This window comes from Zootoca vivipara, chromosome 2, assembly GCF_963506605.1.
Source record: "Zootoca vivipara chromosome 2, rZooViv1.1, whole genome shotgun sequence".
NCBI classification, from domain to species: domain Eukaryota; kingdom Metazoa; phylum Chordata; class Lepidosauria; order Squamata; family Lacertidae; genus Zootoca; species Zootoca vivipara.
In genome coordinates, this window is record NC_083277.1 from 114642045 (window position 1) to 114665560 (window position 23516).

Below are 23516 nucleotides of genomic sequence, written 5' to 3' on the forward strand. Positions count from 1 at the left end.
CAGAATGATCTCGATACGAATCCAAGGCAGACCTTTTAACATCACAGTAATCCAAGTTTATGCACCAACTACCGGAGCTGAAGAAAGTGAAATTGACCAATTCTATGAAGACCTACAACACCTTCTAGAAATGACACCAAAGAAGGATGTTCTTCTCATTACAGGGGATTGGAATGCTAAAGTAGGGAATCAAGAGATAAAAGGAACAACTGGCAAGTTTGGCCTTGGAGTTCAAAATGAAGCAGGGCATAGGCTAATAGAGTTCTGTCAAGAGAACAAGCTGGTCATCACAAACACTCTCTTCCAACGACACAAGAGACGACTCTACACATGGATATCACCAAATGGGCAGCATCGAAATCAGATTGATTATATTCTCTGCAGCCAAAGATGGAGAAGCTCTATACAAGCAGCAAAAACAAGACCTGGAGCTGACTGTAACTCAGATCATCAGCTTCTTATAGCAAAATTCCAGCTTAAACTGAAGAAAGTAGGAAAAACCACTGGGCCAGTAAGATACAATCTGAATCAAATCCCTTATGAATACACAGTGGAAGTGAGGAACAGGTTTAAGGATTTAGATTTGGTGGACAGAGTGCCTGAAGAACTATGGATGGAGGCTCGTAACATTATACAGGAGGCAGCAACGAAAACCATCCCAAGGAAAAGGAAATGCAAGAAAGCAAAATGGCTGTCCAACGAGGCCTTACAAATAGCGGAGGAGAGGAGGCAAGCAAAATGCAAGGGAGAAAGGGAAAGATACAGGAAACTGAATGCAGATTTCCAAAAAACAGCAAGGAGAGACAAGAGGGTCTTCTTAAATGAGCAATGCAAAGAAATAGAGGAAAACAATAGAATGGGGAAAACCAGAGATCTGTTCAAGAAAATTGGAGATATGAAAGGAACATTTCGTACAAAGATTACCATAATCAAGGACAAAAGTGGTAAGGACCTAACAGAAGCAGAAGACATCAAGAAGAGGTGGCAAGAATACACAGAGGAATTATACCAGAAAGATATGGAGGTCTCGTACACCCCAGGTAGTGTGGTTGCTGACCTTGAGCCAGACATCTTGGAGAGTGAAGTCAAATGGGCCTTAGAAAGCACTGCTAATAACAAGGCCAGTGGAAGTGATGATATTCCAGCTGAACTATTTAAAACTTTAAAAGATGATGCTGTTAAGGTGCTACACCCAATATGCCAGCAAGTTTGGAAAACTCAGCAATGGCCAGAGGATTGGAGAAGATCAGTCTACATCCCAATTCCAAAGAAGGGCAGTGCCAAAGAATGCTCCAACTACCGCACAATTGCGCTCATTTCACACGCTAGCAAGGTTATGCTTAAAATTCTACAAGGCAGGCTTAGGCAGTATGTGGACCAAGAACTCCCAGAAGTGCAAGCTGGATTTCGAAAGGGCAGAGGAACCAGAGACCAAATAGCAAACATGCGCTGGATTATGGAGAAAGCTAGAGAGTTCCAGAAAAACGTCTACTTCTGCTTCATTGACTATGCAAAAGCCTTTGACTGTGTCGACCACAGCAAACTATGGCAAGTTCTTAAAGAAATGGGAGTGCCTGATCACCTCATCTGTCTCCTGAGAAATCTCTATGTGGGACAAGAAGCTACAGTTAGAACTGGATATGGAACAACTGAGTGGTTCAAAATTGGGAAAGGAGTACGACAAGGTTGTATATTGTCTCCCTGCTTATTTAACTTATATGCAGAATTCATCATGCGAAAGGCTGGACTAGATGAATCCCAAGCCGGAATTAAGATTGCCGGAAGAAATATCAACAACCTCAGATATGCAGATGACACAACCTTGATGGCAGAAAGCGAGGAGGAATTAAAGAACCTTTTAATGAGGGTGAAAGAGGAGAGCGCAAAATATGGTCTGAAGCTCAACATCAAAAAAACCAAGATCATGGCCACTGGTCCCATCACCTCCTGGCAAATAGAAGGGGAAGAAATGGAGGCAGTGAGAGATTTTACCTTCTTGGGCTCCTTGATCACTGCAGATGGTGACAGCAGTCACGAAATTAAAAGACGCCTGCTTCTTGGGAGAAAAGCAATGACAAACCTAGACAGCATCTTAAAAAGCAGAGACATCACCTTGCCGACAAAGGTCCGTATAGTTAAAGCTATGGTTTTCCCAGTAGTGATGTATGGAAGTGAGAGCTGGACCATAAAGAAGGCTGATCGCCGAAGAATTGATGCTTTTGAATTATGGTGCTGGAGGAGACTCTTGAGAGTCCCATGGACTGCAAGAAGATCAAACCTATCCATTCTTAAGGAAATCAGCCCTGAGTGCTCCCTGGAAGGACAGATCGTGAAGCTGAGGCTCCAATACTTTGGCCACCTCATGAGAAGAGAAGAATCCTTGGAAAAGACCCTGATGTTGGGAAAGATTGAGGGCACTAGGAGAAGGGGACGTCAGAGGACAAGATGGTTGGACAGTGTTCTCGAAGCTACGAACATGAGTTTGACCAAACTGCGGGAGGCAGTGCAAGACAGGAGTGCCTGGCGTGCTATGGTCCATGGGGTCACGAAGAGTCGGACACGACTAAACGACTAAACAACAACAACAACAACAACAACCCTCTGCACTTCTAGTGGAGGGGGCACCCAAAGAAGGGTCTCCCATGATGAACACAGGTGTTCTGTTCCCCACTTGCTCTGCCTCATGTCTATATATATGGGTGGAATGGTTTGGAATTACATCATCAAGCAATGACTGATAATTCATACTAATGAATTCAAAGACAAGGGGTGAGATATTGGGAATCCACCCTGGCATGCATTTTGTTTGCGTACAATTCAGGAGAGTTAAATAGCTGCTGGTTCATATCTCAGGTAAGTAAGCTAAGGTTTGCATGGGCATGAAGCCCCTTCACACAAGCCGCAGTTAAATCAGAAAGGCTCTAATTAACCATAGCTTTCCATTTCCTCTGAACTAGGAAAATATGGTTAGTAGCTGCAAACAAGCAGCATGTTATAAACCAATGAAGCTGATTACCCGTTTTGGAACCAGCAATGATGTTAAACTAACTTTAAACTCTGTTTTAATTTCCTGGCTTATCCTGAAGCTAGTAATCATAGTTTTCCAGTTCAGACAACATAGGTAAAAGGTAAAGGGACCCCTGACCATTAGGTCCAGTCGTGACCGACTCTGGAGGTTGCGGTGCTCATGTCGCGTTATTGGCCGAGGGAGCCAGCGTACAGCTTCCAGGTCATGTGGCCAGCATGACTGAGCCGCTTCTGGCGAACCAGAGCAGCACACGGAAACGCCATTTACTTTCCCGTTGTAGCGGTACCTATTTATCTACTTGCACTTTGACGTGCTTTCGAACTGCTAGGTTGGCAGGAGCTGGGACCGAGCAACGGGAACTCACCCCGTCGCGGGGCTTCGAACCGCTGAACTTCTGATCGGCAAGCCCTAGGCTCATTGGTTTAATCCACAGCGCCACCTGGGTCCCTCTCAGACAACATGGGAAACTGCAAATAATTAGAGACATGTTGGTTTAACTGTGGCCCGCATGTGCAGGCAAAAGGCTCATGCACATAGCCTAAGAAGGCAGGATCATCCAAACATGGCCACAGAGTGATAGGAGGATGCATGATGTAAACGCTCATTTATTTTTAGCGATGATTTTTAATCTGTATCAGTGAGTACAAACTCAGTACATGGTGGTTAATCTGAATTTAATTAAGGAAACTAGAGGGTTCATGGAGTAAATATCTGTGCATATATATTCACACTGCAAAACAAAGTCAAACCTTGGTTGTCAAACACAATCCGTTCTGGAAGCCCATTCAGTTTCCAAAAATGTTCAACAACTGAGGCGCAGATTCTGATTGGTTGCAAGAGCTTCTTGTACTCAAGCGGAAGCTGTGTCTGACGTTCGGCTTCCAAAAAATATTCGAAAACAGGAACACATTCTTCCGGGTTTTCGGCGTTCAGGAGCCAAAACGTTTGTCAACGGAGCCATTCAAGAAGTGAGGTTTGACTGTACAAACTTTCTCTTTCAGTGCTCAGTTCTATGGTCTCTCACTTTTTCTCTTTCTCCCACACACTTTCAAACCTTGATTTCAGCAGCTTTGTAGTGGTGCAGTAAATCTGGGTAGAGCTGTGAGCTGGGCACATAGTGAGGGAAGCAATTGCACAACTGCTTTAAACACAAAGTAAAAACCCACCCCAGATCTGCTCAGTCCAGGAGGCTGGCCTGCTACTAGTTTGGTTATGTCAAGGATGCCGGAGTTGGATGTGCAGAAATCAGCTGGTAAAAGCCATTCACAGCATGGAAATAAACATAATCACCTGTTAAATCCTGTAGATCAAACTACTGCTGTTCAAAAGCTGGCGACCTAACTGGCTACCTGGGGGTGGCTCTTACTTGTCACAGGTGGCAAATCTGGCTTCAGATAAAATATCCTGCTGACTTTCTAAAGTTAGAGGAGTCTTATTGAGCCAAATTTTATTGCAGGGACAAGGAACAGCCAGCCCACAGTGCCTTTGGATCCAGGGGGGTGGGGCTGGTGGGTTCCCATTGGTACCAATGGAAGTTTCCCCCTCCACAAAAAAGCCAAATTGCCATGTGTGGAGAAGGAGAGAAGGGGGGGGGTCACAGATAGGGAGGCAAGGGTTAACATTCTACTCCCCACACAATGTCACCCCCTCCAAATTGTACTGTACATGGTAATTAGGCTTAGGGGAAAAGCTTCCATTGGCATGGCAGTTCTTGACTATAAAGGCCTTTCTCCAGGCAAAATGAAACAAATCAACCGAATAATATTTTTATACTAGGACCAGAGGCATACCTAGGGACCCTTGCGCCCTTGGCAAGGAGCTGTATTGGCACCCACCACCATCTCCAAGAGCTTTTTTTAAAAAGTACAATCTGGAGCTCTAGAGCAGGAGTCCCCAAACTGAGGCCCATGGGCCGGATGTGGCCCAATTGCCTTCTAAATCCGGCCCACGGATCGTCCGGAAATCAGCATGTTTTTACATGAGTAGAATGAGTTCTTTTATTCAAAATGCATCTCTGGGTTATTTGTGGGTTATAGGAATTCATTCATATATTTTTTTCAAAATATAGTCCGGCCCCCCCACAAGGTCTGAGGGACAGTGGACTGGCCCCCTGCTGAAAAAGTTTGCTGACCCCTGCTCTAGAGCTTCCCCCTAAAAAACCTGTTTTTTAAAGCTAAATTGCAACAAATGGCAATCCGGGTTTTCTCTGGATTGCTGTTTGCTCCGATTCAGCTTTAGAGAGTGTGTGGACATGGACCTTTAAAGCACAGACCATGCCTAGAAAATGTGGAGGAGAGGCAAGTGTGGACAAGCCCCTCGTTTGAATAGCTTTCAGTCTTGCAGATGCTCCCACAAGCAAGCTCCCACGAGCAAGTTACAGATGCTCCCACAGGAAGCAGTGATGGCCACCAACTTAGATGGCTTTAAAAGAGGATTAGACAAATTCATGTATGAGAGGGTTATCAATGACTGCTAGTCCTGATGGCTCTGCCCTGCTTGCACAGATGGAGGCAGCAACGCTTCTGAATATCAGTTGCTGGAAACCACAGGAGGGAAGAGGGCTCTTGTGCTCAAATCCTGCTTGCAGGTTTCCCACAGGCAAATGTTCAGCCACTGTGAGAACAGGATGCTGGACAAGATGGGCCACTGACCAAATAGCACTGACCAAAAAGCAGGAGTAAAAATCTAAATTCAGTTTTAAATATATTCTGAGAGTCTTCTACTCTCTGTCTCACATGGACGTTGGTAGGTTTATCATATAAACAAGCACAAGAAACCAACACCTTTTCAGAGCATGCCTCTCTCACAAGTGTTGGCTCAAATGCTCTCTCACACACACACTCCCAAGCTGCGTACATTCATCTTAATGCCTCCTTGCCAACATCCCTCAACCCCCACACCACAACTGCGGCCGTCAGAGGATGCATCCCTGACCATCTGCTTTGCTGGCAAATTGTTCTCCCAGCCAAAATCCAGGTTCTGCCAAATCAGATGAGGAATGCATTATTCTGAGAAACCACTGTAATCCCATGTCATTGATGGACAGACTGGCTACCAGTTGGACTGGGTCAGTCGACAGGCCTGACCTAAGCCAACTATCACATTTTGTTGGGTGGGGGGACTGATCCTGTTCCCAGTGCCCTCGAAGCAGAGTAACAACAGCACAAGAAAAGGGTCCCGCAAAGCTCCACCTGTTGACTCTGCTCCACAAAAGCTTATGCCATAATAGGACGTGTTCGTTTTTAAGATGCTGCATGCCTCCTTGTCATTTTTACCGCTCGAGTTTCCTCTTTGGAAGGAGCCGTCTGTTGAGTGCCCTCTATCCAATCCAACCATGAAGCCTTTTAATAGAATATTAATCATACAATGCAGGAATCTTTTGCCCAATGTGGGGCTCGAACCCACATAGAGATTAAGAGTCGTGCTCTACTGACTGAGCTATGATTTTGCACAAGAAGTGAGCCATACAATTTGTATTTGGCAAGGCAGCTCATCTCCGAAACAGGTGTGGGGGACCTCAGTCCTCTCTATCTGACACCCCCCCCCAAACTCTCCTCAAGCCCCCTCATTGGCCACATCCTTCACTGCCTTTGCTTTTCACCCTCTTTGGGATGTTTTTTGCTTTTCACCCTCTTTGGGATGTTTTTTGCTCTGATGAAGCTACTTCCTGGCCTGGATGGAGGATAGAGAGGGGCATTTGAGAGTGTGCAGAAACTAGCTCACTGTACAAATGAAAAATTTACATTTGTGGGTTTGCCCACCACTGGCATGTGGAAGGCTGCCCACAAGAGAATGCTTCCCTCAGGCCGAAACAAGTCCCCACTCCCCAATCTATTTTTTCTTTCTTTCAAGGAACAGGAACGTGGGTGTCTTCTGTCTTAGTCAGTCATTAGGACTTATGTGGAACTCCCCCCCCCCAGCAGAATCCGCTTTTTATCCAGCAGCTGCATCCATGGCAGTGCCAGAGACCATGGCTCATAACATGCTCTGATAACAGCCAGCCTGCACAGCCGGAATGTCAGTGGCTTCCCTTTGGAAATCCGGCTCACCTTCTTCCCGAGAGGAACAGCTAGCAAAAGTAGGGGACACTACACTGTTGGAACACCTGACTCGCAAATGGAGAGTCCTTACTAGCTCATCAAAAACAGAGCACTTTTGTTCAACACGGTGTTAAGATTTTCTCCTATGTTAGCTTGACTGCACAGCCCACTAAATCCCCTGCTCTACAGATAAATATGTGGAGCTTTCTTGAGAACCAGATTGACTCAACTTTTCAGACCCCCCAAGTGTCCCTATTTTCCAGGGAAAGTCCCGGATTTACAGAAGTGTTCCAGTTTCTGATTTGATCCTGGAATGTTCTGCTTTTTCTTAAAGGTTGTTGTAGTTGTTGTATTTATGATGTCCCTATTTTCATCGGAGAAATGTTGGAGAGTATGGCTTTTTCTTCTTAATCCAATAGTCTCCCGGCTTCCCCCTCCCCTCATTTTATTTTTGTTTGTGAAACTCATTTCTCACTGCATTTTGTACCTGCTTGTGCCAATAACATTCTGTATGAAAAATGGCAACAAATGTTGCAACAAATGGCAACAAAAATGTTGTTGTTGTTGTTATAATGGCCAGCCAGCCTTTCAATAGAACGAGAACAGGCGAAGTTATGCCAACTTCTTCTTCACTCTAACAATGGCTGAGATGCTCCACCAATGACACGGTGGTGCCTGGCTTCTCACCAATGGATGGGATGTCTTTTTCTCTCCCTTTCTTTTTCGCACACACACACTCACACCGCACAAAATACGCTTTTAAAAAACCCCTCCTCTCTGCCCTGTCCCCAGCTTCCACTAAGCGAGCCAACACAAACACACTTGCTAGCTGAGTTGGACATGGCCTACTTTTTGCCCCCCCCCTCCGGGCCCTGGCTCAGCTATCCCCATCTCCCCCCCCCCAACTGCCCCTCCGCCCCACCAGAAGCTGAGCCAAACTTAATTCCTGCCCCCCCCTCACCTGCTGAGGGCAAACCAACATTAGCTTTTCTTGCTGGTTAAAGCGGGCTTCCCCCTCGCGAGCTAGGCCCAGCTCCCTCTCCACTGGTTGGGCTAGGCTCCTTGCCAGTAGCTGGCCAGGCCAGGCCAGGCTGTTCCACCCCGCTCTTCTCCATTCCCCCACCCCCTGAAGCCTCTCCCTTTCCTTCCAGCGCGAAGGCCGAGCGAGCGTCAAGCGAGCCAGCGGCATGAACTCTGCAAGAACCCCCTTTGGGTGCAGTAACCTCCGCATGACCCAGCTCCATGGCAGTCCTTCCCTCCGCTGCCTACAGCACAGCAGCCAAACCAGGCCCTTGCTCCCTCTCCTTCCTTCTGCTCAGTTTTTCCACAGCCTCCCGGTGCCCCACAGTTTCCAGAAAAGAAAAGGAAAGCCTTGCAAACAGCAACCACCCTAGCCCCACAGACCCCCATCTCCCCATCACTAGGCTGGCAACTGGTCGCTTCTGAACCAGTATTTTTGATGCTGCTTTTTAACCCTAACCGAAAAACAGGATTTTTGTTTTGTTTCGTTTAACTGTTTTGTTTTAAAACTTCGCCGAATCAGCAAACAGCTTCTGATCTCCATGTGCTTAAATGTATTAAGTGGCCAGAGAATTCTTCCACAAGCAGATTTTTCTCCCGACCCCCCGTCCCACCACCACTGCCACCCACCCCCTTGATGATCTGTGCCAGTTTGTGGGGGCGGCAACAGACAGAAGATTTCCAGAGCTCGGAGGACTGGAGGAGGAAGCGGGGATGAGGATCAATGCAGGCCCACAATAACCTCAAAGCAAAAGTTCTGGCAAAATGGAAAGGCAGATTTAACTTGCAAACCAAACGGTGCCACAAGCCAGTGAAAGATTTGCCAAAGGGTGGATCAATGCCCCCACCCCACCCATAAAACAGTGGTCTAGCCCCTTTCCCTGCCAGGCGCAGATCGAGTGGAGGCTTAGGGGGCAGGGAGAGAGAGAAAGTCTCACTCCTTGTTTTTTACCCCCATAGGATTTCGGTAACTAACTTCTAGGCTTGTGTTAAATCCATAGCCCTAAACCACAGTCTCCTCTCTTTTTAAGCAGCCCTACAGTTCAATTCCCCCTCCCTCTCCCTCCCCTCACTAAGGCTGCAAATCAACATTCACAAGTGCTCGTTTTTTTTAAATCCCAGATTAAATAATCCAATCCTTTTCTGATCCTGTGCTTCCAGTGCCTATACTAGATTTAAAAACAAAAACCTACCGTGCACATCCACCCTTATGGTGGTAGCTTATGGTTAAAGGCTGCTAACTGGTACTAATCACTTTCTGAACGCAAACACAGATAGCTTCTGCCTTATATAGCTGGGGGCTGCTTCTTGTCCCTCCCTTGCTGCTCTTCCCGAAAACTCCCCAAGCCTGTACACGACTCTACCCTGCAGCTGCTCCCCCCTTTCCCCCCTGCCTTGTGGCTTTCCTTTGCCTGACTGGGACTCTGGCCACAAGGGATTCTTTCCTGCATCCCTTTAGCTTGCACTGGCGGGATCTGAAAGGTCCCAATTAGCCTGACCCGCCTGCCTGCTAATTCAAACCAGAAGCGGCTCTGCACGGGCTCTGGCTCTGTGGCTGTGCTGTGCAGGAGCAGCATGTGCGCAGACATTCCCTCACTTGCTCTCCCCCATTGTCCCCACACAGCCAGGCATCCCTGCTGCTAACATGAGGAGGGCAGAGAAGAGCGTGTCAGAGGAGGAAGCATTTCTCTCTCGTTCCCAACGTACACGGTCCTCATCAACCTTGCAGCGTCCTTGCTCGTTGTTCAGAGACGTGTCCCTGTTCTTTTAAAATTTGCCTGCAAGTTCGAGCCCATCCAGAAGACGAAATCTTCCGTGGCATTGCTTGGTCTTCTGAATAAGTCTCTTGCCATGTTCAGTCTCTTGCATGGGCGAAGCCAGAATTTATGGGGGTGGGTGGGACACCCACTTGTCACCATCCTGTCTAGCAGATTTGGAACAAAATGTCTCAACAACAGTTGTTTAAAATTACTTTCTTTTGACCCCAAGTGCTCAGGAAAAAAACCCTGTTAAAATCTTTCTACAATTTCTACTTTTAGTTAAGTGTTTTGTATTTATTTGATTTAGGGGCCCCTGCCCCCTGGCTACACCCATGGCCTCTTTCCCAGCACCCAACAGAAGCCCATAATGACAGGGGGGCACTGCTCCAACTCTGCATCACAGAACAGAAAAAGAAGCAACATCTTTTCCATGAAAGTGGAGGTGTGTGCAAACTTTCCAACTGCACAATAACCATCAGTCAGCCAGAACAGAAAAGTCAATTATTATCAGCTATAGAGAAAGTTGTGGATGGGAAGGAGAGGTTGATTGTAAATATGAGCAGTGACTTCATCTCAAAACTTCCAGCTTTCATACAGATGCATGAACCACCAAGGAGCTTAATAGCAATCTTGTCCCAATGACCCAGGAACCTGAGATTACACCCCTAGCTTCCAGGAAAATACCTGTGTTATGTCTGCAGCAGTAAAAAGTGCGGGGGGCATCTGATAAATTAGTTTGGTTATTGCGGCAATAGCCTGTTTCACTAGAAGAGAATACGCAAGAGCTGTCTTAAACAGAGTCAAGTCAGTGGTCCATTGGGTCCAGTGTTCTCCACTCAGGTAGTGGCTTTCCCTGCCCTTGGGCAGAGAGGTCCTTCCTGGCCTCCAGGTGGCCCTATTAACTGAGACCCATTAACTCAGGTGTAGCTAACCTGTCACTCCAAGTGTTGTTGGACTCCAGCTCCCATCAGTCTCAGCCAGCATTGCCAATGATCAGGGATGATGGGGGTGATGGTCCAGCAATATCCGGAGGGCCACAGGCTCCTTACTTCTGCTTTTACTGGAGATAGACTCAGTTCAAACCTGGCACTGTATGTAAATTGGAGTTACTGTCTTTCTCTAGCTGCTCTTGATTAGTTCTCTTTCCAGTTATCCAGTTGCTGTTTTCCTTCTGTCTATTTATTCAGTTTTCAGTTTGAGCCTGATCACAGCAGGCTTCAACCCACCCCTGAAGGCTCCCTGTGCCAAGGCAGGACAGATTTGTGTGCACTGAATTTGTACCTAACTACTGACGTTTGACAGCCAGGAGAATCCATCTGGCTGGCACAGTACTGCCTTCCTTCCTTCCTTCCTTCAAACTTTTTTGGTGTGAACTTTTGACAGTTTATAAAAAAACTAAGTGTGCGTGTTTGTATGTGTGTGAGAGGGAATGGAAGTACAATTTCAGGGTTCCAGAGAAACGACAATTTCTTTTGAAGTTGGTACTGTATTTCAAAATTTGTTTGCTGAGTCATCCCATCTGACCCATGAAAGCAGCTGAGTCCCCACAAACTGTTTGCTCATTTACAGTCCCATACATTGCAGAGTTAAGCACACCTAATCCCATTGAAATCAGCAGCCTTAAAATGCAACTCATTTTTCTTAGGCTCAGGCTCTTAATGTAAAATCATTGAACCTTTATTCGCCTCTCTTCCTTGCCTAGGGACAAATTATGCTTCGGGTTGGTGTGAGGGGCTGGTGCAGAGAGGGAGAGAAGACTGGAAGAAGATCTTCTGATCTTTCAGAACTTCTAAGTCCAACCCCTAGATCCAGCACATCGTTCTAACGAAAAAGATCGTGCGAACCCCGTTAAATGACGCCAGGAAGTTCCAGTTGTGGGAACTGGTCCTGGGCACAAAAAGTCTTCAGTTCCCACCAGAGGAGAGGCTGACGACTGTTTCCTGTTGCAGCAATGTTGACAGCTTCCTCCGCTGGCTGTGGGGCTGTGGGTCTGGGCATGGCAAAGTCACTCGCATCACACCCTGGAGGACACCTGGTGGCAGTCGACACACTTGCTGGCTTTAAGGAGCTACCGTATTCTCTGGCTTTCCTCTCTGTGCCTGATGGAGGAAAGCGTGCAGGCAAAACCAGGACTAGGGGTGGCCCAATTACCGGTATTTACACTGGACAGCAGCATTCAGAAAACTTTACATGGGCAAGCTGGTGCCCCAAAAGCTCCCCACAAAAACACGCAATGCTTGCATCACTGGACTGTTTCCAGTCAACCACCCACTCCTTACCTTTTCCAACCCAGCCTGGCGGTACCACTCAGGGCTTGTTTACATCTTGCTGTTTGTGTTCACATCTAATTTGCATAGTCCACATGGCATTACCCTCAAACAACACTAGATGACCCTTGAGGTCCCTTCCAACTCTACAATTCTATGAACACCAACCTTGATGTTTCCCCCCTGAAAATTTGGATTTATGCAACACAGGGACAACCTGATTAGGAGAAATGGGCTGCAGACCACTCCACTCAGGATCACAGAGTATTCCAGAGTGGGTGGGGTCAACCTACTTTCTGTTACTCCCCTTGCCATGCTCACTACTTCCTTAAATTAATACTTTCATTTCTCATAACAACATCCACACGCAGAATTTCTTTTGGTCTCTCGGATTTGCACAAAACCAGGAAACTAAAAAAAGTGTGCGTGCAAGAATTTACAGTTGTCTGTGTGAATGGCTTTAAAGGAGGATTAGATCACTATGATCACTATATTCTGCCTCCTCTGCTAGAGACAATAACTCTCTGAATACTGCTTACTGGGAATCACAAGTGATGAGAGTGCTGTTGTTCTGCTTACAAGCTTCTCGTTGGCAGGTGTAAGAACAGGATGCTTGGCTCCATGGGCTTTTGATGTGACCCAGCCACATGCTATTAAGAGTACAGAGCAGGTGCAGAGGCCCCGATCCAAACTGGGACCCTGATGAGGGTAAGAAGGGTTAACCCTTCACCCTCCCACACACAACGGTCCCTGTCCTGTCCCTGTTGTTTGCTTTTGGAAGAACGCTCCCATTGGTGCCAATTAATTTTAATTGGGAAAATGGTGTGGATGTGTTTATGAAGTCTTAAACCTTCTCTTCCAGAACCACAGTCTCAGTTTAAATTGCCATTCACACAGCTGATACAGTATAAGCATTTTTTAAAAACAGCAGAAGACCCCATACATATCTCTCCCATGTCGTGCCACACTGTTTGGCTCTATTAATCTGCTTCCCAGACAAACCTTTTCACCGTCACATGTAACCACATGCAGATTCATTTCTGTATTCGTGATCAGGGGGATAGAGCAGCTCCCCTATCAGGAAAGGTCGCAGCATTTGGGGCTTTTCAGTTTATAGAATCATACAATTGGGAGGGACACCGAGGGTCATCTAGTCCAACCCCTTGCAATGCAGGAAACTTCTGCCCAACGTGGGGCTTGAACCCATGACCCTGAGATTTATAGTCTCAGGCTCTACCGACTGTTCTCGTGAACCGAAGCATGCTACAGCTGTGACCTGGAAGCAGCTGGTGCAGCAGCTTTGCTGAAGCAAAAGATGAATAAGAGATGACATGACAGAAGTCATAGACAGTAGAAGTCATGGCATGGAGAAAGTGGGTAGAGAATTTAGCACATCGCTAAACTATAGAACTCATTCCCACAGGATGCAGTGATGGCGACAGACTTGGATGGCTTTGAAAGATCATTAGACAAATGCATGGAGGTAAACACTACCAGTGCCTATTAACCATGGTGGGTATGCTCTGCTTACATGGTAGGAAGCAGTGTTCTTCTGAAACCATAGATGAAGAAATTCTCGCTGACATCAGCAGGAGTTGATTAAAGTGATCAAAAGCTTGCAGTCCTAACAACACAAAGGCATTTTGTACGCTGGCATCTCCTGCTGAAGCAGGTCAGTCTCACCCTTTGAATTATTTTCTTCCACACAAGGCCACTCCTGTTTTACAAGCAGGGATACCTCCTGGCATCTTATCTATCTGTCCTCCAGGTTGGTTTCCACCCAAGAGAGCCTGGTTGCCTCAAGCTAGGTTTATGTACCTGGTTCACATACAGCTATTAATTTTGGAAAGTGAGACATCTGTTGAGACTCAGTGCCACTTGATTGACTGGGAAGCACGGTCTCATCTAGTCAGGAGGAGAAGCAGGAGGAGGAGAAGAAGAAGAAGAACAGGTCATTTTGCTTACGCACTCTTCCCAGTTATTATTTCTTGACCTGTTGCCACAACAGAACAAGATTCAGTCTTCAACATTGTCAAATCATATACAGAAACTGGAATGAACCAAGGGAGTCTTTTGGTCAAACCATAACCTTGCCAGCCTCCAACTGACCCACCTGTTCAATTCAGGAAGGAATGAATGCTTGCTACCCAGGCCCACAAATCACTTTTGAAAGCTGCCATTGGGTCTTAAACCCACATCATGGACTAGCTGGGAGCCATTCTTTTGATGCAGCTAGAATGAAGGCCCTCGATGCATGTGCAGAATGTCAGCTCTTTATTAATTATTCCCTACAGCTATGCATCTTCCACATAAAAGTATAGGGTATGGTTTTCCAGCAGGCTTCCTGCACCTAATGAATGACTAAAGGCGTGGAGGGAAATAAAACAGGGACGGGGGAAGCTCTGGCCCTCCAGATATTGGCAGACTACAACTCCCATCATCTTTTACCATTGGCCATGCTGGCTGGGGCTGAAGGGAGTTTGGGAGGGCCACAGGTTCTCCCAACTGTATTAAAAAAAAAGTGGATCCCATTGGGTTCCTGTGTTGAGAGGGCAGAGTTTTCTCTTTCTGGGATGCTCTGAACCCTGCTCATCATCACACAATCTGAGGGTGCAAAATGAAGGAGAGAAAGGTGGTGTTTGGGGGGGCGAGGGCAGGAGGGGGGGGAAGCATATTGCCAGATTCTCTCTGGAGCCATCAGAGGAGACGGGAACAGCCTCAGGCACCTTCCTGCATTCCAGGCAAATTGATGCCATAAACACACTGAAACATTCAGCATCCAAGAGTGAGAATATGAGGGGGAAGCACAGAGCAGGGTGACGGGGTGACAGCTAATTTGCTATCTAGAGCCCGTTCGCCCACCCGGCTTCCTGCCAAAATGCAGGATCAGTGGACACTAGCAGATCCACCCAAATTAATGGAGCCAAGAGAGTCATGTCTACGAATTTCAACGGGTCTACTCTGAGTAGGACCAGCATTTGCCACAAACCATGCTGGGAAAATGCATACTTCTCCACCCCACCCCACCAAACCCCAGTTTCCTAGGAAGAAAACATCTGCACAAGAAATCAGCAACAACTGCCCTTTTTCTTTTTCTCCTACAAACCAGCCATCCAGGAAAAAGTCCCTAGTTTTGTCTTGTACCCGCTCAGCTTTTGGCAGCTGTGAGGTTCATGATACTGCATAATGGGAAAGCTAGGAGGGATGGATGGAAAGGTACTGAGGATTAGCCTAAGCAAAACTAGGTACACAATAAAGAACTTTTTCAAACAGGGCCGCCCTGGAGAGTCCTGTCTTCCCTCTTGTTTCCTGCTTGTCCACCAAAGGATGCTGCCCTGTGGGGGAGAGCAGTACACTTGGCCAGCTCCCCCATCTCTTTAGCACCAGTAGCTGCCTTGTGCGGAGGAGGAGGAACAATATTAAACGGGGATGGAGATAAGGGGCATGCAGCACTCTCAGAAGCTGCTGTAAACTTGGCCTCCCCCATGAGCGTCTCCCAGCCAGGAGAGTCAAGGCCAGTTCCAATGGACAGCTGCTACAAGGTTCTGCTCCTCTTAGGAGACTGGGGATAACGAAATGGGGAAGGAACACAGCGAAGTTTGCCCAACAGCAGGGGAAGGAAGTACTGCACTGAACATTACTTAGGCACTGTCTGCAGTGCAGAACAAGCCCATTCACAACCAGTGAACTCCCCAACTCCTGGACCTGGGAACTGGTCACCTACAAAGTCTCTATGTTACCAGAATGAAATATCACTTTGTTGGCCCTCATTCTGCCAACTACTGCATTCAAGCTCTGGCTTAGAACCAAGACTGCTTCTCCTAATTCAGATGTTTTGGAGAAAGAGAACTATGGTGTCATCAGCATATTGATGACACCATGCCCCACTGACCACTTGTCTTAACAGATGTTGGTGTATGTTGCATTTGCTTTCCTGGAACCTGAACCTAGGCAGGTTCAACACAGGCCGTGGCTGGCATCATCCAGTACTAAGAAGCCCAGCACAAACGGCTTAATAAGACTTTGTAAAGGCTTTTCCTTTGGAGAAACAGTGCCACATTTGGAACTGTTTTGTTGCAAGAGATAAGGATATCTTCCCTCTGAGTGATGCTTCTGTTGTGGCGAGGTCTCATTCTTCTAGCATTTTAGAAGGAAATTTGATTAAACGGCTGCTGATTAAATGTGAGGCTTCTTCCTCACACAGCTAGCCCCTTCACTGCCACTGAGATTGCTGTGTGCCAGATGGCTGCGTGACTGACGAAAGCAGCTACTGGCTAGTGCCTGTGTCATCATTAATGGCAAGACATGCATGCCCTCACCCCGTAACCCAGTTTGCTTTTAATTTGTGTCCATTCTTTCCAGAGCAAGCATGTTGTTCCTACATTACCAGATGAGCTCTAGTACAGACCTTTATTAACCACACTAAGCATGAAATTAGACTTCTCTTGCACGAATTTTCTGCCTGCCACTTGCCAAAACGTTTTTCTTTACAATTTGCTTATCATTTAAATGTGTGCATTCCACTTCAGCACTGCAACAGACACCTATTCCTTACCCTCTCTTATTTATAAGGAAGCGAAGAGGTGTTTTCACCACCCCTCCATTTATAGGGATTTCTTGGCTTCAACTGTAGAATTGGACACAAACACCAGCATAATACTAATGGCCAAGTACCAGCATAGCACATCATTAGCCCAACAGTCCCTTCCTCATTGCGAAGCACGCTTGGGAAGAGATGCATTGTAGAAGGGAAGAGGCATGGGAAATGGTACTTAACCTTTCCCCAGCCAGTCACTTTTTTCTCCTGACACTTGTCATCCCCTTCCCCTGCTTTTAGCCTACCAGTGTTCTAGAACCATGCTCACCTTGCAAACACAGGTCTAGGGGGAACTTGGGAAGGGTGAAAAACACCCATTCTCCCCCATTCGCCCACAAACACACACTGCTGCTCCACTGCAAAGAGCTCCCTCCTTAGGGTGCTTTGTAATGAAAGAGAATCTGTGAAGCAAAGCCAAAGAGTTGTATGGCTATAAGGAGAATGTTGCACCCGTTGCTCCAAAGAAAACAGACAAACAGGACATTTGTGCAAACCCTGAAGAGCAGGCAGGTTGAGAGAGCTAGGCTCCACAACTCTAGATCCTTTTGTTTGAGGAAAACAGGCTTGAATGGGTAGGTGGTGTGGGGTTCTGCAGCAGGGAGAAAAATGGCAAAGGATGTGCATTGTGTCCAGGAAAGAAAGCAGCAGTTTTCCCGTTCTCGTTTTGATCTCAACTGACCTATAATCCAGGACTCTTCCCCTACTTCTGGCTGCAGCGTGGGAGAGGCAAAGATGTTTCAGGACGGGATCTCCAGACTTTTTTTGGGGGGGGGGGAGCCATCCAAGAGTGAGAGGTGTGAGAGGTGAGGGGGGGAGAGAGAGAGAGATGGGAGGGAGCAGAGTGGGGAGAGGAACTGACAGCACTGCTCCCTTCTGCCGGGGCCTTGCTTGCTCTCGCTCTCTTTCCAGATGAAATAATTATTTCCAGCCGCCCTGCCAGCTCATTCAGCTGGCCAGGAGGGAGTCCCAATTCATTTCAGGCAGTGCAGGCCAAAGCAGGCCTCAACGCTCGTAATGGGGGCCCTGCCACTAAAAGGGCTTAACAGCTTGAGGAGCCAGCACGGTCCTGGGCCTCAGATGGCTGTTAGATGAGAAGTCAGGGATGCGAGTGCAGTGCTTCAGTCCTAGCGGCCGATTTACTGGGGCTCAAACTGGCCTGGAAGGCCTTCATCTCTCTCGCCTTGGAATATTTCCTTCCTGTTCCAGATATGTGGGGCCTGACCGTGGTTAGTCAGTGACGGTGGAGAGGCACTTTCCATATGCTCAGAGGCACTTGGATGAGCCCTGAGGGTGGAAGCAGAGTCGCATTTCAAATCAATTCCCAGACCCTCTAAGTGCCTCCATTTTCCAGGGAAAGTCCCAGATTTACAGAAGCCACCCCAGTTTCTCATTTGATCCCAGAATGTCCTGCTTTTCCTTAGGATGTTCCTCATCAGAGAAATGTTGGAGGGTATGGGCAGGACACCCCTGTTTTCATCAGAGAGATGTTGGCAGGTACAAAATTATGTGACCCGCAAGCCAAGGAGATAAGTAACTATGCAACCTTTAGAAGACATCTGAAGGCAGCCCCGTGTAGGGAAGTTTTTTTTTAATGTTTAATGTTCTACTACATTTTTATATGCAAAGATTTTCAGGAGCCAGGTGCAAAGAAAGCCAAACAGACGAGCGCTTTGTGCAGGCTGCACAAATATGCTTGCTTTGGGTCATTTCCACCAGGTCCATACACTTAGGGTGCCTGCATGTAAAAGATGAACAGGGACTCTTAAAAGGCACGCAGGAGAAGGATTTTTGGCAGGTGCAGCCTGACACCCAGGCTTGAGAAACACCGCTCCTCCCCCTCCGTGTTTGTTTGTTTTTATACCACTGCTGAAGTTACAAAGGCCTCGTCCTCCTTTGCTTTGGGTCACCTGAGAGATACGGCATCAGACAGAATCACATCAGCTTTCGGATAGTGCAGAAGCAACAAAGTTGTTCCACAGGCATCCACTAGAGGGAGACGGCTATAGTGCAACACAAAGCACTGTACACTGTATATAGCTTTGGCAGAACCCAAACGGAACCTTTAAATGACTCCACCCTAAGACCTCGGCCTAAAACCTGTCAGAGCTTTTCAAGAACAGGTTCAAGGAAAACCTTCCCAGCCGAACTGCTCTGATGGTTAGTTAGGAATGCATTCCTGTGTCCTGAATGGATCTTCCTTGATTAGGAGGAAGAGGAACCATCATGGTTACTCATTCATGAACTTCCCTGACCGAAGAGGCAATAACATTTAAGGGTTCTGCCTTCTTACCGGCATCCTTATAAAACACGAGCTGTCTATGTTATCCACTCCCACAACCCCATTATCCTTTTTCTCACTTTCAGCAAGGAGTGGGGAAACTTTGGGCTTCTGGATGTTGCTCCCACCCTCCTTGTCCGCTGTCCTTGCTGGCTGGGCACTGATGGGAACTGGAATCCAGCAACATTTGGATTGCCTTACATTCCAGACTTTGAACTTTCCTGAGATCTGTCTGAACTCTGGTCTGGGTCTTCCAGATATATATATGCACTGTTTCACTATGGCAAAGGGAAAGAGAGAGAGAGAGATTCGGAGTCCCTCACCCTCATGAATCCACATCTAAGAAAGCACGAAAACAACCCTATATGCAGATGCTTTCTGAACCTCACCACATAGAAAGCAAAGGTGTGTCCTTATAATACAAATGTGCTGCCACCACATATCTATTATAATGATGAGTATTTCACTGCTTTTATACAAACAGGTACAGTATTTGCCAAGACTTGCCTGAAGGAGTCTGCCACCTTCAGTTTTGTTACTTGAGGACTTCTCCAGCAGGTATCAAATGAGTGAAAGTTAACTTGAACCATGAACCATACTAATTACCACCACCAAACTGCAGTGTACCATCACCCTGGGGATTTGGAGTAGGGAAGGAAGTTTACTCTACTCAGTTCTTCCTGACAACTTTTATTTTTCGGGCCACTGTATTGGTCTGTTTTGGGGGGTCCAGGACCTTGGATTGGCACAGAATGCAGCCTTGATTATCTGAGGCTAGTTTCAAGGGGAACAATACTCCAGAGCAGTGAAAGATCTCCATTCATTTCTCATGTCTTGAGCCCGATTCAAGATACTAGCTTTAACCCTTAAAATCCCTGGGACTTGCCAATGTTAAAGGAACACCTTCTTCCATGTGTTACTCCCTACCTTTATAGATTGGTAAGAGAGACCCTGTCAGCTTTGTGCCATCTCCTTCTGAAGTTAAGCTGACAAGTTGAAGATGCAGTGCCTTCTAATTGTTAGCACAACTGTGCCACTCCCTCCACAAAAGGTGCTGCTAAATACTAAAACAATCTATAGGCTTGAAAAAAGGAATGTACCACCTTTTCTGAAGAGCTATACTAATGTTCCTGCTGGTTTTAGGATGCTAAGTGGCACTGACACTTTTTAATTTATTTGATCGCTTTGTGTAGGTTTCCCTGCCTTAGATTTCAGAAAGGCAGGTTAGAAATTAAAAGGATGAAAGAAAGAATTCAGTGTCAGGCTGACAATGAACAGCACATTTGATCCCTGGTTGTGGCGTGTGTGTGCATGTGATATGTGAACGCTGTTAATGCAGGGGAGAATTTGGAAGAGAAATTAAAATGCACACCGCAGTTGGTTTAGTTTATTGCATTCCAGCTAAGAGCAGATTTGAAAACAAAGCCAAGGTATGCCTTGGACGCTGCAAAACACTCCATGCGATCGACACCGATAATAAAACACAATTTCAGAAGACACCCAGGTACCCCAGTGAAGTGCAATTGAATTAGATGTGACGCAAGTCACGTGAACGCAGAGGGTGCCCCCTGGTGGACAAACAACATGCAGACAGGTTATAAATAGGAGCTTAGGAGTTGCAGTTGGCAGAGCTAAAGCAACAGAAGACTCCAAGTAACCAAAGAGCAGAACCTGGGGCTGCCTAGGTCAAAATGGAAGGGCTTAGCCTGGTACAGCAGAGTCCAAGAAAAGGAAACCATGCTTCCTGGGCACATCCCTTCCTCCAAGGTAGTGCTGTTCAGGCAGGCTAACATACGCACAGCTCTGAAGCACAGAGGCATTCAGTGAGCTGGAGGCACGAATGACTGACAGCCCTGCAGCGTGGGGACGCTGCTTTGGCATGCTGGAACCCGCACGCGAGAAAGCATGTAGGGCTCCAATCCCTGCACTGGCAGGCGGGAGGAGCTGAGCCGAGCCTGGAGGTCTGGCACGAAGCCCGGGCACACCCTGGGGCGGGAAAGGGCAGAGCGGTCGGAACATGCCCCAAAGTATGGAGAGCAGAAGCACAGAACCCAGCAGGAGCCAGTTAAGACCCACACCTAGCAAGCCCTGGGCACAACACCCCTAACACTCCAGTTCAAAAAAAGCCCCCGTGAAACTAAGGCACAGTGTACACACACAAAGAAAAGGGTTTCTCTGAGCACCTCCAGAGTTAAGGTTTTCCCCTGGAGCCCCCTCCAGTGAGACTGGGGGAAAGCAACTCCTCAAGGGTGATGCAAGGTCCCCCTACAAAGCAGAGGCCAGATGCCCTCCCCAGTGTGGGATCCGTCTCAAAATAGCTCCCTGAAAAGTCAAGCGCCAAGCCAAGATTGCTGTGTGGGCCAAGTCGCTCCACCCACTGTGAATTCTCTCTCCCTCCCCAAATATCAACGAGGTGGAATGCTTTTTCACACACACACGGACTTGTAAAATTACTGCGTCCCTAGAAACTGCTTGTTTTTTGACATCATGGCAAAACAGCATGGGAGGGTGGCTTTCTGTTTCGACATAACCAAATTGCCTGGTGAAAGCCACTGTGTGGCAGTAGTTCCACTTTAAAAATGGCTGTGTGAATTGCTATGTGTTCCAAGTTCAGGGTTTGGTATCCCTACCCTCCAATCTGGTGAAAATTCTGAGCTCAGAGTCTTTGACTTTACATATGCCTAAAATCCACTCTAACTTTGGGTGCCCAGTGATGGTGTGATAGCCATGTCAAATGACAGACAACCCTTATTCAGGCAAGATACAAGGCTTGGTTCTTAGCCAGCTGCACTCAGCACCAAAAGGCACATAAGAATTGCATATATTTTGGCTGATATGATTTTCTTACTAGGCTGTAATGGACTGTGAGGAGGCTTTGCCATTTTGATAACACAGTATGGCTATGCACACCTACAGTATATTGACAGAGCTTCCATGCTGGAAGGAAGACCTGATCATTTTAAATCGTGCTTCCTGAAAGTTTACCAGGAACTTGGCAACTCATCACTGTTTGGTAAATTCTGGACTAATGTTCTGCAATATGCTTTGCATGGGGCTGCCCTTGAAGATTGTCCAGCTAGTTTAAAAAATGATGCAATGCACCTTCTATCAGCGTCGGCAGCCATGACCACATAATACATGTGCCAGGTAACTTCCAGGCACAATTCAAAGAGCTAGTCAACAGCTTAGCCAACATGTTCAGATTCAGATCATGGGCTTACCACCTTGCTTAAGCCACATTTTTTAAGGTGAGACCGATCACCATCTCAATGTATGCCAGATCACTCACACAGCACTGATTTGCCCTGTGGAAATACCTGTCCAAATGTCAACTCATATGAATTGCCCTTTCGAGTACAAAGTGGGCAAACCTTTTTCTCTTGAGGGCTGCATTCCTTTGGGGGTAATTTGTGCAGGGGGCCATTTGCTGCCTGGCCTAATCAGGGACAAAGCCAGAAGAAAGCAGGGCAAGAGGGGGGCAACTGAGAAAGATCACCCCCTTTTCTCATTCTGCCACCCCCTTTTCCTCTCTTTTACCTGTCAGCAGCCAGGGGACAGACAGATCACTTTGTCAAGATCACTCTTTGAACTGCTTCCTTGCAGAATACTTTTTAAAAATTAGGCTAAGGAGGCCTATCTCTTGCGTAGAACCTGTGAAGAAGAACCACCCTGTGAGTTCTGCTAATCTATACAGCACCTAACCCAGGTGGCGCTGTGGGCTAAACCACTGAGCCTAGGGCTTGCTGATCAGAAGGTCGGCGGTTCGAATCCCTGTGACGGGGTGAGCTCCCATTGCTTGGTCCCAGCTCCTGCCAACCTAGCAGTTCGAAAGCACATCAAAATGCAAGTAGATAAATAGGAACCGCTATAGCGGTAAGGTAAACGGCATTTCCATGTGCTGCTCTGGTTTGCCAGAAGCGGCTTTGTCATGCTGGCCACATGACCTGGAAGCTATACGCCGGCTCCCTCGGCCAATAATGCGAGATGAGCGCCCCAACCCCAGAGTCGGTCACGACTGGACCTAATGGTCAGGGGTCCCTTTACCTTTACCTTAACCCTAAATACAGTATTATGCAGGAGAAGCAGCCCAAGACAAGAGTCCACCCAAACAAATCCTTTGCCATCGGGTTCAGTTATTGTCCAGACACTTCTGCAAACCCCCGAGGGTGTAATGCATCTACAGGTGTTGTCTCCTTCAGCCTTACAATAGCTTTCCTTATACTTATGCTTATTAAAAATTTGTACACTGCCCTTCATCCATAGATCTCAGGGAGGTTCACAGCATAAAAGTACAAGATAAAAACCCCCCACACAAAATAAATAATAAAAGCAAGAACAAGTGCAAGTAGAAAACAAAACAATAACCCCCTTCTCACTTTTGCACATGGGGTTCTTAGTTGTGGACTGAGACCTTTTCCTCCCATCCCTGCAGGCAGCTCATTGTGAAGAAGGGGTTTGAATTCAGGTTGAGGCCCAAAACTCTTTTATCGACTGGTTGCCAGTGAGATTCCAACCAGGGACTCTAT

At 47.0% G+C, this 23516-nt stretch overlaps 1 protein-coding gene across 2 annotated transcripts in view; it reads right to left on the minus strand.

The window, feature by feature from the left end:
• The window catches only part of RARG (retinoic acid receptor gamma), a 128247-nt gene that overhangs the window by 56315 nt on the left and 48416 nt on the right, over window positions 1–23516 (minus strand). The window lies entirely within an intron of this gene.